The sequence below is a fragment of the Rhincodon typus genome, chromosome 10, assembly GCF_021869965.1.
Source record: "Rhincodon typus isolate 14 chromosome 10, sRhiTyp1.1, whole genome shotgun sequence".
Taxonomy (NCBI): Eukaryota; Metazoa; Chordata; class Chondrichthyes; order Orectolobiformes; family Rhincodontidae; genus Rhincodon; species Rhincodon typus.
The window spans coordinates 66,971,107-66,984,293 of NC_063341.1; positions in this window are offsets into that span (position 1 = coordinate 66,971,107).

Below are 13,187 nucleotides of genomic sequence, written 5' to 3' on the forward strand. Positions count from 1 at the left end.
GCCTCAGACTATCTGTTTGGTATGTGGTGATCTTGATGCCAGCTAATATACCATTACCTAAGATTAAATCAAATCATCAATTCTAGTTTAAAGCAAGTGGTGTGGGTGTGTGTGTGTGGGAGGGAGGAATTAGGTGTGTGGGAAGGTGTGGGTGTGAATGTATAAGGGGGCGATGTTTGTGAATGTGTGGGGGAGGTGTTAGGTGTGAGTGTATGGAGGGGAGGTGCAAGGTGTGTTTAGGAGGGGCATTGGGTATCAGTGTGTGGGGGAGATATTGGGTATGAGTGTGTGTGGGGCATGATGTTACATGTGAGTGTATGGGGTGTGATGTTGGGTGTGAGTGTATGGGAGGTGATGTCAGATGTGAGTGTGTGGGGGTGGTGATGTTGGGTGTGAGTGAGTTAGGGGGAGTTGTTGGGTGTGAGTGTGTGGATGGAGATGTTGGGTGTGAAGAATGTGTTGGGGGAGATGTTGGGTGTCAGTGTGTTGGGGTGTGGAAGTATTGGGTATGGGTGTGTTAGGGCAACATGTTGGGTGTGAATGTGTGAGCAAAATGATGGTGTGAGTGTGGGTGGGTAGGTATGGGTGTGAGTGTGTTTGGAGGTGAGGTATGGGATGTGAGTGTGTGAGGGAGATGTTAGGTATGATTGTGTGGGCAGGTGTTAGGTGTGTGGTGGGGGAAAGTGTTGATTGTGTGTCTAATGGGGGGAGGTGCTGGGTGTGAGTGCGGGGATGAGGTTGTGTGTGACTTGAATCACCTACAAATAGTACAATTATATCAACAATTTGGATTCTAAAAAAGGAGGTATGGTTAGTGAGTTTGTAGACAACACCAAAATTGTTGGTATAGTGGACAATGAAGAAGGTTATCTAAGAGTGTAACGAGATCTTGATCAGATGGGCCAATGGGCCAAGAAGTGTCAGATGGAATTTAATTTAGATAAATGGGAGATGTTGCATTTTGTAAGACAAACCAGGGCAGGACATACACAGTTATTGATAGAGCCTTGGGGAGTGTTGTTGAGCAGAGGGACCTAGGGGTGCAGGTGCATAGCTCCTTGAAAGAGGTGTCGCATGCAGACGGGGAGCTGAAGAAGGCATTTGGCATGATTGCCTTCATTGGTCAGAGTGTTGACTACAAATTGGGATGTCATGTTGTGGTTGTACAAGACATCGGTGAGGCTACTTTTAGAATACTGTGTACAATTTTGGCCATCTTGCTATAGGAAGGACGTTGTTACACTAGAAAGGGTACAGAAAAAATTTACAAGGATGTTGCCGGGACTGGAGAGTTTGAGTTATAAGGGCAGGCTGGATAGGTTGGAATATTTTTCCCTGGAGATCCGGAGGCTGAAGGGTGACCTTATAGAGGTTTATAAAATCATGAGGGGCATGAATAGCCAAGACTGTTTTTTCCAAGGGTAGGGGAGTCCAAAACTAGAGAGCATAGGTTTAAGATGGGAGGGGAAAGATTTTAAAAGGACCTGAGGGACAAATTTTTCACACAGAGAATGGTGCATGTATGGAATGAACTACCAGAGGAACTGGCAGATGAAGGTACAGTTACAACATTTAAAAGTCATTTGGACACGTACATGAATAGGAAGAGTTTAGAGTGATATGGGCCAAATGCAGGTGCTAGTTCAGTTTGGGATACCCCATCAGCATGGATGAGTTGGAGAAAGGTCTGTTTCCAAGCTGTATAACTCTATGACTCTTTAATTAGGTTTATGTGTAAGTGAAAGGTTGAACTCAAAATTAGGATATCTTTTCACAATAACCTAATCAGTTCCTAGAGAATATTTCTAAACAACCTGTTCAGAGATGTTACAAAACACCTGGAGCAGGTCAGATTTGAACATAGGCCTCCTGTCTCAGAGATAGGGACACTACTACAATGCCATAAGTGCCCAAAACAGTCCTTCTGTGCTAGATTAATGGACACATGGATATAATTACATTCAGATTTTAAAACTGCACATTACAAAGTAGTACGGTAGTTTTCAAAGTGCTGAAATTACACACATTACAAATGGATTGCGGTTTCCAGCCTGTACCAGCCTTTCCTGTAGTCACTATCACTGACAGTTAAGTGGAAGCACTTAAGTGCTTCCTAACGAGATGCTCAGGCCTACGTTTACATTTCCTTACAGTATTTGCATTTTAAAGAACTTTTAAGAATACCGGTCTTGCATCCTATTGTCCAATGAACAAAATAAAATGAAGTACATGACAGTGTTTGTTCCATGGATAACTGTTTACATTTCCGATAGAGATGTGGGATGAAGAGTACAAACTGAAACAATATTGTTCAGGAGATCTAGGAATAACAACGTTTGTTGTGTCTGATCCTGGTTTTAAGTAAAGGGCTGAAACGGAGTTTTTGCTGCTAAGTGGTAGTTATCTCAGGCTATAGCAGGTCAAAAGCTGATGTCCTTCAGATTTATGAACACAAGGCAGTCAGGGGCTGAAAAATAGTCTGGGTGAACAAATAGCAGAGGTGAGAGTTAGGAAGCGAGTATAAAATAGATACGGTAACTTCAAAAGATTTATCTGATTTTGACATGGAATTTATAAATATCAGAGATAAGGCTGAATGACTAGGCATCACAATAGTCCATTAACATCAACTAAAATTATTTGCAACAAATATAGGATGCTCTCATATCCAACTAGAATTAATGATTGATAGCTGCCCAGAGTAATGTAACATGAAGACAGTGTTATACTCGAGTGTCCTGCATGGCTCTTGAGCCTCTCTCACAGGAAATTTACATTGTTGGATAAATGTTAACGTTTGCAAATGGGAAGCAAGACAATCTCCTTTTTGCTAATAATGTGTGTAAATGAAGTTTAAAATGTTCACTGGGCTGCTGAAGAAGTTCAGGAACTGTTTCGTTGCAGCCGTTCGGATAATATTGGAAACAAAAGCAGAAGTTGCTGGAAAAGCTCAGCAGGTCAGGCAGCATCTGTGCAGAGAAATCAGAATTAACGTTTCGGATTGAGTGACCCTTCCTCAGAATTGGGATATTGGAGCTGGTTGTGAAACCTAAGGAATACAATGATATTCTCGGAGGGACGGGGCGTATGGGCGAGTGAATACAAAAATGTTTTTGGTGTCCGGTGAGCAATCATTTGAGGGAAACCCCATTCCGAAACATGCTCCCTTCACTCACAGACCATACCTTTTGTCCCGGGTGAGTGGTTTCTGTGTTCACATTGACTTTGAAGTTATCAAAATAGTACCAGATACTATCAGAAGTGGAACGACTACAGCGCATGATTTGAGCCTTAAGCTGTAGGCTGGAGTGTAAGTGCTGCGTAGAAATTGGGGTTCAAGAAAGTTCAGAAAGTTAAGACAGCAACAATGTATTTGGACGACTACAACTCACCCCGCTTCCCGGTTCAGTGACTTCTATTCAGTTCACTCACATTAACCGCAGCCTATCTTTTTATGATCAAAACAGCAAGTTCTGGAGAAAAACAGAGCGAATCTGGTATGACTTCCTCAGGACATATCTTTCTGGTTGGGAGCTTTCTTCTAACTGATGAACTGATACGTTATAGCCGCGTTGTCGATGTGGAATACAGTTTGCTGAATCCCACTACTGTCTTCAGATATTAGGGTTCCCTTTATGAATGGCCTCTTCAGATCCCAGCTGAGCCCGGGAATTATTCCCTTGCTATAGCCAGAATGCCCTTCCAATAGTAACTCACGGGTTTCCCATTTCGTGGGACCTAACTCCGACCCTGGTTCAACTCTACTTTTTTAAAACCTATGCGGTTCTCACAAGTCAATGCAATGCCCTAAAGATTAAAGGACGCAGATTTAAGGTTTTGGACAAGAGATGCAAGTGAGGCGTGTGATCGAGTTCCTTACCGTAGCAGCGAGTGGTAACCGCCGGGAACTGATCGCGTAACAGAATGGTGCAATGAGAGGCTGTAAATGATTCCAAAGGGAAATTGAATAGACATCTGAAGAGGATGTGGCCCCGGCTGAGGGATGATTCTGTGGTTACAGGGGAAAAGCGGAAATAGCTGTGGCGAGATTTCTGTCTACCTATGCCGTATCTTCTCAGTGCTCCTATCACGAGGTCCTTATCCCTTGTAGTATGCAATGATCTGTCAGGATCCATTGAGCTCAGTACAACTTAAGTCAAACAAGTCTAAGGCAGCGCTAGGCTCACCTTCCAAAGATGGTTTCTGAACAGCTGGCTGACATTCAAACAGATTTGAGGGGCTGAATGGCCACGGTTGCAGTGCTACAGTACAGCTGGAAGCTTGTAGGAACAGGAGTACGCCTTTCAGTCCCTCGAGTTTGTTCCACCATTCAATGAGATCGTGGCTGATCTATGACCTAGCTCCATATGCCTGCCCGTGAGCCATATCCCTTAATACCCTTGTTTAACATTTATTTCTCTCAGATTTAAAATTAACAGCTGATTCAGCATCCACTGCCGTTTCTGGGAGCGCGGTCCAAACATTTACGACTCTTTGTGTGTAGATGTGCTTCTTAACATCTCTCTTGAATAGTCTGGCCCTAATTCTTAGACGATGCCCCTTAGATCTAGAATTCCTAACCAGTGAAAATAGTTTATCTTTATCTACCTTGTCTTTTCCTGTTAATATCAAGACTTCTTTCACCTCACTCTTCCTCTTGATTGTTTAAACAAAACAAAGCACAGCAGATGATATACCCACGTTTAACCTCATGTTTGTCAAAATTTCACTTTGAGCCTGCTTTTGATTGCTAACATGGACTTTTAAAAAATATAATGAATTACACTCGCTTCAACTTGTAGGCAGTGTGAGGTGCATTTGACAGGAAACCAGGGACAATGAGAACCCGCGTGGCAAATTTCAAACTAAAAGTATGGCATCCTTTAAATGACTAGTCCTATCGGCAATTCCTCCCATTCAGAATAGCCAACTCTTGTCCCCAGGTTCCAGTGAACCTTCTCTCCTAAATTGCACTCATATGGTTTATGTTAATGCAAAACTACATCGCCCATCTTGGCCCAAGATGTGACCTGTTAGGTCGTCTCTCTGTTTTATCCCGAAAACAGGCAATAGGGTGGATAGGATTTGTTTCGATCAGTGTGTTATGTTAAATTTTAATTACCAATTTCTATGCCATTGCTGTTACTGGATAATTCACAGTCTGGAACATTGTGGTAATGTACATGAACTTTCCCTTCTACAAGTTGCTAAAATATCAAAGACGTCACACAGTTCACTACTCCGAATCTTTTCAAAACCTAACGAATGATTATCCTACCTTTCAAGTTAAATGTAGGTCCTGTCACTGATGCACAACGTCAGTTTTTCATGTGTTCTTGCCGTGACAGTGTGTGGAGCCTGAGTGAGAAACAGAAAGAGCTGTTCTGCACGATCCAAAACTTAACAGAACTCTCGTGTATTTTGGTTATAATCTCAGAATGTCAGAACTTGATGAAGGAAATGCTGAATGTCTTCATTCTAACAACGCCGATTATATACTTGATCATCTGATTTAATGTCTTGACGTGTTTGGGACATTTGGAGCACTGAGCGTAATTATTGTTTCAGCAATGCCACCTCTCAGTGATGACAATATTTAAGAGGGGTAAACCTGGAACACGTACAGCACAAACATTGAAGGACACGTTCTTTCTTTTATTGTTGCCGTTAATGGAAATAGCTAACATGAAGTAGAACGGTTATCAGCGAAAACAGGTTTAAAAGTCTACCTTCTCATTTTCTCCGCCGCAATATCAAATGTTTAGCCCACATGTCCCCAAAAAACCTCACGTACACCGTTCAATTCTTTAATTAGAATTAAACAAAAGCATTTACGAAGAAGCCGATAACTTTGGAGCGAGCGACAAGGAGGACAATGAAAACATGTTTTTATCTCTTTTTTATATTGCTGTGTGCTTTATCGCACTCACCTCCCAAGTAAGGTTACACTTTAATCTTATACACTACGAACGACATATAATAACCTGAAGATCATAAAGCCAGAATTTTTCAGCAAATGGATTTGAACTTATTTCCAAAATAATTGTTTCATAGGGAATTAGTGTGACTTATGGGTTAACTCATGGACCATCTAATATTGCGGTGGAGTGCATTTAGAAGTTGTTTTACAAGCATCGCCTGCGTGAAGATGGGGCTCCTGACCACACACACAGACACACAGACACAGACACACACAGACAGACAGACAGACACACACACACACACACACATACACACAGGGAGTGAGTAGGGAGCAGAACAAATCACAGCCCATATTTTTCCTTCTTTATTTTGGCACATTATGCACATACGATTATAATGATCATAATTGGTAATATTCTTAATGGGATCGTTTTCATGACATCAAATAAATGGGAACGCCTCAATGGACAATTTGGAAAACACTGATCGCTTTTGTTTGGAAGCTTTTAATCGATGTTAAGTACATTATTTAGGAGGCAGGCAGCCAGACTGACCCATTCTCTGCAGCTGGGATAGTTTATTATTGACACATTTGGCACATGGAGACGCTTCGGTGCAAGAGGAGCTAGTCCATCTCCCTGGTGTGACGGCGGGAAGTAGAAACTCTCAACACGACCTCTGCATTACTTTGCCTTTTGTTGTCAGTGCAGTCGACTGGAGGAGATTAGCGGAGCGATGGAGGGGCGAGGCCGAGGAGAGTTTCAGATGAAACCGTTGCTGTTGGTGAAAGGCAGCCAGAAACGCAGCCTGGGCAGGAGAGACAACTCGGAAGAAAAAGCCTGACACATTAAAGAGCCCGTGGATGTGAGGCAAACAGGCGCAGCCCTCACTTCACAAAATCACACACAGCTTTTGAGACAAGCAGCTTGTTTTATTGTCGAGTTCCTCCTTGTAGATAGTGTCAATCTTAAAAGAATCCTCTCATGCTACCCTGCTTAGGAGTGAATTGAAATGTCCCGTATTTCTGCATTTACAAGATCTGCACAACATTCCACAGTTAGAGAACTAATAAAACATTTTACACTGAGCAAAATGTCAAACATTTCACCATGTACTGAATACCTATTTGAATATATCTTTGGCGACGTTCGTCCGCGGTAGAAAATTAAGCAGTGTTGTTTAAAATACAGGATCACAGATGGGGGTTTAAATATATGTATGTGTTCGAAATAAAGAACACGAACCCTGCAATAGCTGCTTTGTCACGGATTGAAACAGTAATTATGAGACTCGGCAAAACCCAGGTAGTCAGATTTTTTTGAAGATTCCTTCGTAATTGACATTCATTCTTGGCGCCAGGGAAGGCTGAGCTGGAATTTTTCAATGACTGCTTCGATTCTTATTTCGCCAGAGTTTGATAAAGGCAGAGTGAAGTCTCGCCGTCAGTAAATGATGCACACTCTTCCTTGCTCCTTACAATCCAAGCTTGCACCGTCCACAGGGTTTATGTCTGAGCAGCCAGGCAAATGCCTGCGACTTTTATCCGAACCGACTGCTCCCAGTTTTATTTTCTCCTTTATTTCAGTCGAAAGGTTATTGTCTCAGTATCATTCACAGCATTCTGTGTCTGATACCTGACTGTCGCAAAAAAACAGTTTCCGAAGCTGCGCCTGCGGATAAAGTGCCAGTCCCAGTTAATTTGGTAAATAATATCATTGATCAATAAAATAAATAAACATCAGTGTATAAATAATACATTTACACATCGCCTTTCTTTCCTTTCCGAAAATGATTTTGTTCTGTTTCTGTCCTGACTAAAAGCTTGGACTTCCTGAATCATGTTAGCAATGTTTAAATTCTCTATTACCCAGAAATTGTTTGGATATAAAAGAACCGTGAATTAACGCGCTGTAAATTACACTTTTCTCACACAGTGCTCATAAGCGAGGTCAGACTTACATCAATTCACTTGAAATTCTTTTTTAAACTCAATCAGCAAAATGGTGCGTAATCGAAAGACTGAAATTTCCCCTCCTAGGCTTGTGATTTTTATTCTGAATATATATTTTCCCAGTAAGGCACTTTTGTTTAATCATTTATTGAGTTTGTAACTTTCTGATTTAAACCGAAAGTCGGGAAACTCTGCGTGCATTCTGTTATTTGGCTACTTTTTAAAAAGTGAATTTCTTCCCCCTTCCTACCCCTCTCAACAAACGTGTTTATAATGAGTGTTTTGACAGAGAGGACGGACTATAACGGCGCCTTGCTTCCAGGATTGTGGGTTTTGGAAAAGGTGATCTTGATTTGAAAGCAGGACCCTGGATAGCTCCAGCACCTGCCATCGCTTTGCATATCCAGTGTATCATTAAAATATGAATAGCTCAACAAAACGCTCTCTCTTGTTACTGTATTCGTCTCATTATATTTCCCTCCTCAATCCGCTCTGTCAATGTTTGTTCCGCTATAAACAACCGTGCTCAGTCACGTTTCCAAACTCTGTTTGTAATTACCAGTTGGCAACTGAAGGCAGTTAAAGTGAAACAAATTGCCATGTGCTCGGCGGCGCCTGTGTTTTTTTTGGACTATAATGGTTTGCGATTAATGCTAGGCTGTTTGACTGGGGCCCCGGCCGCCCATTCGAAAGATCCGAGCTGACAAGCCGTGTAAATTTCATGATCATCCTGGGACTTGTCACCTGTTATATATCCTACTTACTACCCGTCACCAGGGACTTGCAGCTTTTCGTCAATTCTTTCCCCTCGTCCTAATTGAACACTTGGCGATCTTCGCTTCTTAGCATTTGGAAACTTCTCTTTCCTCGTCCACCTTCCTATCTGCCTTTGAAAAGATTTGCTCCATGCAAAATTCCCTGCGCCAGAATTCTTCCCTGCCAATTTCCTGATTCATCGTTTGTATAAGTTTACTTCGTTGACAACGTATTGATCACAACATAGACTAACACTGAGAGTCAGAGAGCGCGATATTGTTCTAATTGTAAATATATGATTGCCGCAAACAGTTCCATTGATTTAAAACAAAAGGCTTTAAACTACTTTTCACGGCGGCCCAGTATTGTTTCAATTGCACGTAGATTGTTCTAAGTATTTGTGTTTTCATTACTCTGCATTATCATTGTAAAAATATACGTCTTGAGACTTTAGGATTTTGCAATTTCCTGTTTGGAATGAGACCTTTCTACATTACATAAGATTACCGTTCCCGCCCGTTGCTAGCATCTTACAGCCCAGACTGTGCAAAGTACGTCCCGCAATGTTCAAAAATATACAGATCACACTTCCTATTATCCGCCTCCTGGCGAGCGTTTGATTCGACACATCAAAAACGTATTAAGGCTTTACAACAAGAGGGCATCGCTCAGGGAAAGGTCTGTGGTCCCTACAAAGTCGAAAAGGAGCAAGAAAAAAAATGCACCGCCGTTTAGAAGATCACATTTCCAAGACAATGATCCCATTAACGATGTTGACTGTCAAAGTAAATGAAATTACTGGTCTTAATGCAAGCGTCGGTCAGGGTCCCAGCGGCTACCAGCTTCATGACAGTAAAAATAAAGCAGGAGGTGACCTGCCACTGTAGGACAATATTGAGGGACTGGTCACTCTCAGGCCTTGGATAGAGGGTGGTTAGTTGCCATGCCTTGTCCTTTGAATGAGATTTTATTGAGGTCTGTTTTACATTCAGAGTTGATTTCTATCAAGGTCCCTAGGCTGGCCCTATCTTGAGTTGGTAATCACCATGACGACTGAAATCTATGGGAGTACAAATAATGGAGATGAAATAGACAAAAGATTAGCATGCCATGAAAAGTACAATAAGTTTCTTATTTAGCATTTAGATAACTGTCTTTCCTTCAGAGCAAGCTTCAAAGTTGAACCCAGTTTGGACCAAGAGGATTAATTCTTTCTCCAGCATGCTTCATTGAATCTCTCATTACCAAACTTTGTCTGTATTGATGTAAGATTTGATTGAAGATTAGAGCATTTAGTAAATCTTGCTTTTCTGCATGTATCAGGCCTTTTCAAGCACAGAGCGCAGTGCCCACTGGTCAATACCCTTACTTTTATCCAGTGTCTGCTTCATTTAAACTTAATCAACTCCATCAATGAACTGGAACAGGGAAATGTCCCTGCGGTAGAATGTTGTGCTTTTGTTAGATAATTCTTACGCGCTTTCCCAATCTGTTGGCGTTAAACCTAAAATTACACCATGATGAACTATTTCAATCAATATGATAATCAAAATTGGTTTGGGATATAGCTGGCAGTGTTTTAGGAAGTTGAAAGGTATAACTGTCATCATTGTAACATCATTCTGTAGCGCTTTGCTAGTCTGTTTCCCTCTCCTTTCCTGTAGCTGTGCCTTTTACTGACATTGAATATCACTCATACTGGAAAATGATGCATCTTTTCAAGGAAGACTCATATGTCATATCTAGAAAGTAAAGCCAACTGATTGGCTGTATGAATTATCTGGGTTGTTGCAATGAGTTATTTGCACTGTTTCCTACCAGTCAACAAGTTTCTAAGGTATCGTTCAGATCAATCAAAAATGACAGGGTGGATGTGACGCTTTTACTGTGCAAATCTGCACCTCTTGTCCTTGCCTTCTTGGCTCTTACATCTGTACATCACATTTATACTGCCACCAGAAGAGCAATTTCAAAAATATTTGCAAGGAAAATGTATTCTTCCATCTGTTCTCAGGATCATAAATGTGCTATCTTCTGAGTCTTACCAATCTTAATAATATCTTTAATGGTCAACCTGCATGTGATATACAGCACTCAATAAAATAGAGGTTTCACATAGTTCATTGTATTGCAGTTTATTAGTGTTCTCGGCTTTTCCATATGTTCCAAGAGTAAAATAGTGTATACTGATGCAAATTTTGTTACAAGTCATGAAGACAGCTAAATTATATGTGTTTTGCAGGCAATAAAGAAAGATTTTTTTAATATGGACTCTCACACATTGACAGTTTCACAACTATATGATGTTCTATCTACTTGCTATTCAGCAAGCTTACAATAGAACACAAATATCTACACAAATATCTGTGCGAAAAACAACAATGAGAAAACACATCATAGAACTAAAATCAAAATTGCCTAAAATAAGCATGGGACTAAAGAGGCAATGTTTTGAAATTAATGCTAATGTAAATTTAATAGTTATTTTAACTGTTTGAAAATGTAGTATTATTTTACTTTATTAAGATATTCTGAAGCGGTTTTAATGCAAAAAAGGCTATTTAATGAAACATGCTACTTTTGTTGTATATTAATGTTTTTGAAGAACAATGTTGCCTTCACAATTTGCAATATATTGAATTTGGGCAACCAGCATTAGTTATTTCAAGGAAGTAGTGTTAAACTGCAATTCTGATTTGAATTTATTGCAGTATTAACTGCTGCTGTTACCAGTGGAACTTTGGAAACCTATTTTTACATATTTGTAATGTTAGCAGACAGCCTTCTGTACAGCAAGCATTTTATTAATACTGAAATGTATTTAAAACATCAGATGTTACTAGGTGAAACTCTGGAGGTATTAATAATTGTGTGTGCGCCTAGCTTCATCTGCTCTGACTGATGAGTGATAAGAAGATGGAAATGTAAGTTAAAGTCAGGCAGCTCTTTGTCATTCTAAGCAGGTATCAATATCAACCCATTGCCTGTTGTGTAGCTACGCATTAAATTCATATTTCTTCACTTTATGCACTGAAGAAGAATGTTTGATATCTTTCCTTATTAACCTCTCAACATTTTCCCTATGTTCAATTAACTTTTATTCTCTAGTCCTCAATGTAGCAAAGTGAAATGATCAACCGTGCATTCTTTTGTTGCTTTCAGCGCCTCTGATTTTCCACAAATTGGTTAATTCGAAAACATAGGCAATGGCAGAACAGAGCACAACAACTAAGTAATAATCTAAGCACATATCATCTAATTTTAATCTAATTCCTACATTACAGTAGTGACTATACTTGAAAAGTAATTCATTGGCTGTAAAGTGCTTTGGGACATCGGAGGTCATGAAAGGTGCTATATAAATGCATGTTCTCTCTTTCCTTATTACACAATATGCTAAACAGTTCAGAATGTCAGATACCAAAGGGCTCAAATGGGATTTGATGCGAGAAGTAAACATGGTTACGACCAGCTATCAGGCCGAAGTGGAGCAATATAAATTGCAATTACATGGCTCTCTCTGTTTTTTAAATGAAAATTGCAAGGTGAAATAATTACCACACGTGGAGCTGAAATAAATACTGAGGGAGCCACCTTGAAACTTTAATCCTGTTTCAGTTTTGCTAAACTACTTCAAAACAGTATGAAACAATTCTTCTTTAACGAGGTTTCAATTTGTAAAGCTGAAATCAGAGGTGCGGAAAACCACAGGCACTTCTACGACTCTTGGCAGTGCTTCTCAATGAGTAAACCAGTTAGAGAAGTGCCTACCTGAAGGCAAATATGAGAAAGGAAGGTTTTGGCCATCAGCCAGTATTATGTTTCCTATATTTGGAAGAGATCCAGCCCACGGTCTAACTAAGAACTGATGAAACTCATCAGTGTATATTCAGAAGCCTGGAGTATTCTTTTCTACTGGGACTTAAGCCTATAACCAAAGATTTGTGAAGAAGCACCTCCCTCCCTCATCACAGTACCAGTAAATAATTTGCTTTAGTGGTACTTTGCCTATTGCAGATTCACCTTAACAAAAGTTAACACATATGTTTATTTGGTTCTTGCTTTGCAGTAATGAAATGGTCTTGATTGGCAGCATTCCTCTCTTGACTAACAAATGTGGGTTCAAGTCATGCTTGTGGACATTGATATCAATACTAATAAGTCTGAAAAAATAAATTTTTCAAATATGCACATTTTATTGCTTGTAATAGAAAGTGTCTTGGTTACACTGTATATTTCACTTACAATTTCCATAATTTTAAATGTGAAGTGACGTTTTCTGAGACAACATATGTACATATCTATGTATGTATACAACACATAGCCATCTTTAGGTTATCAGGAACTAAATAGATCTGGTGTTTTATACCTATGAAATAAATGAGCGACCTGGTGCTCAATGGGATAGTCAAATATGTATGTGTGTTTAGAACATAGAATAGTACAGCACAGGAATGGGACCTTTGGCCCATGATGTTGTACTGAACATGATGCCAAATTAAACTAATCCCTTCTGTCTGCCCTTCGTCCATATTCCTCCATTCCTTACATATTCGTG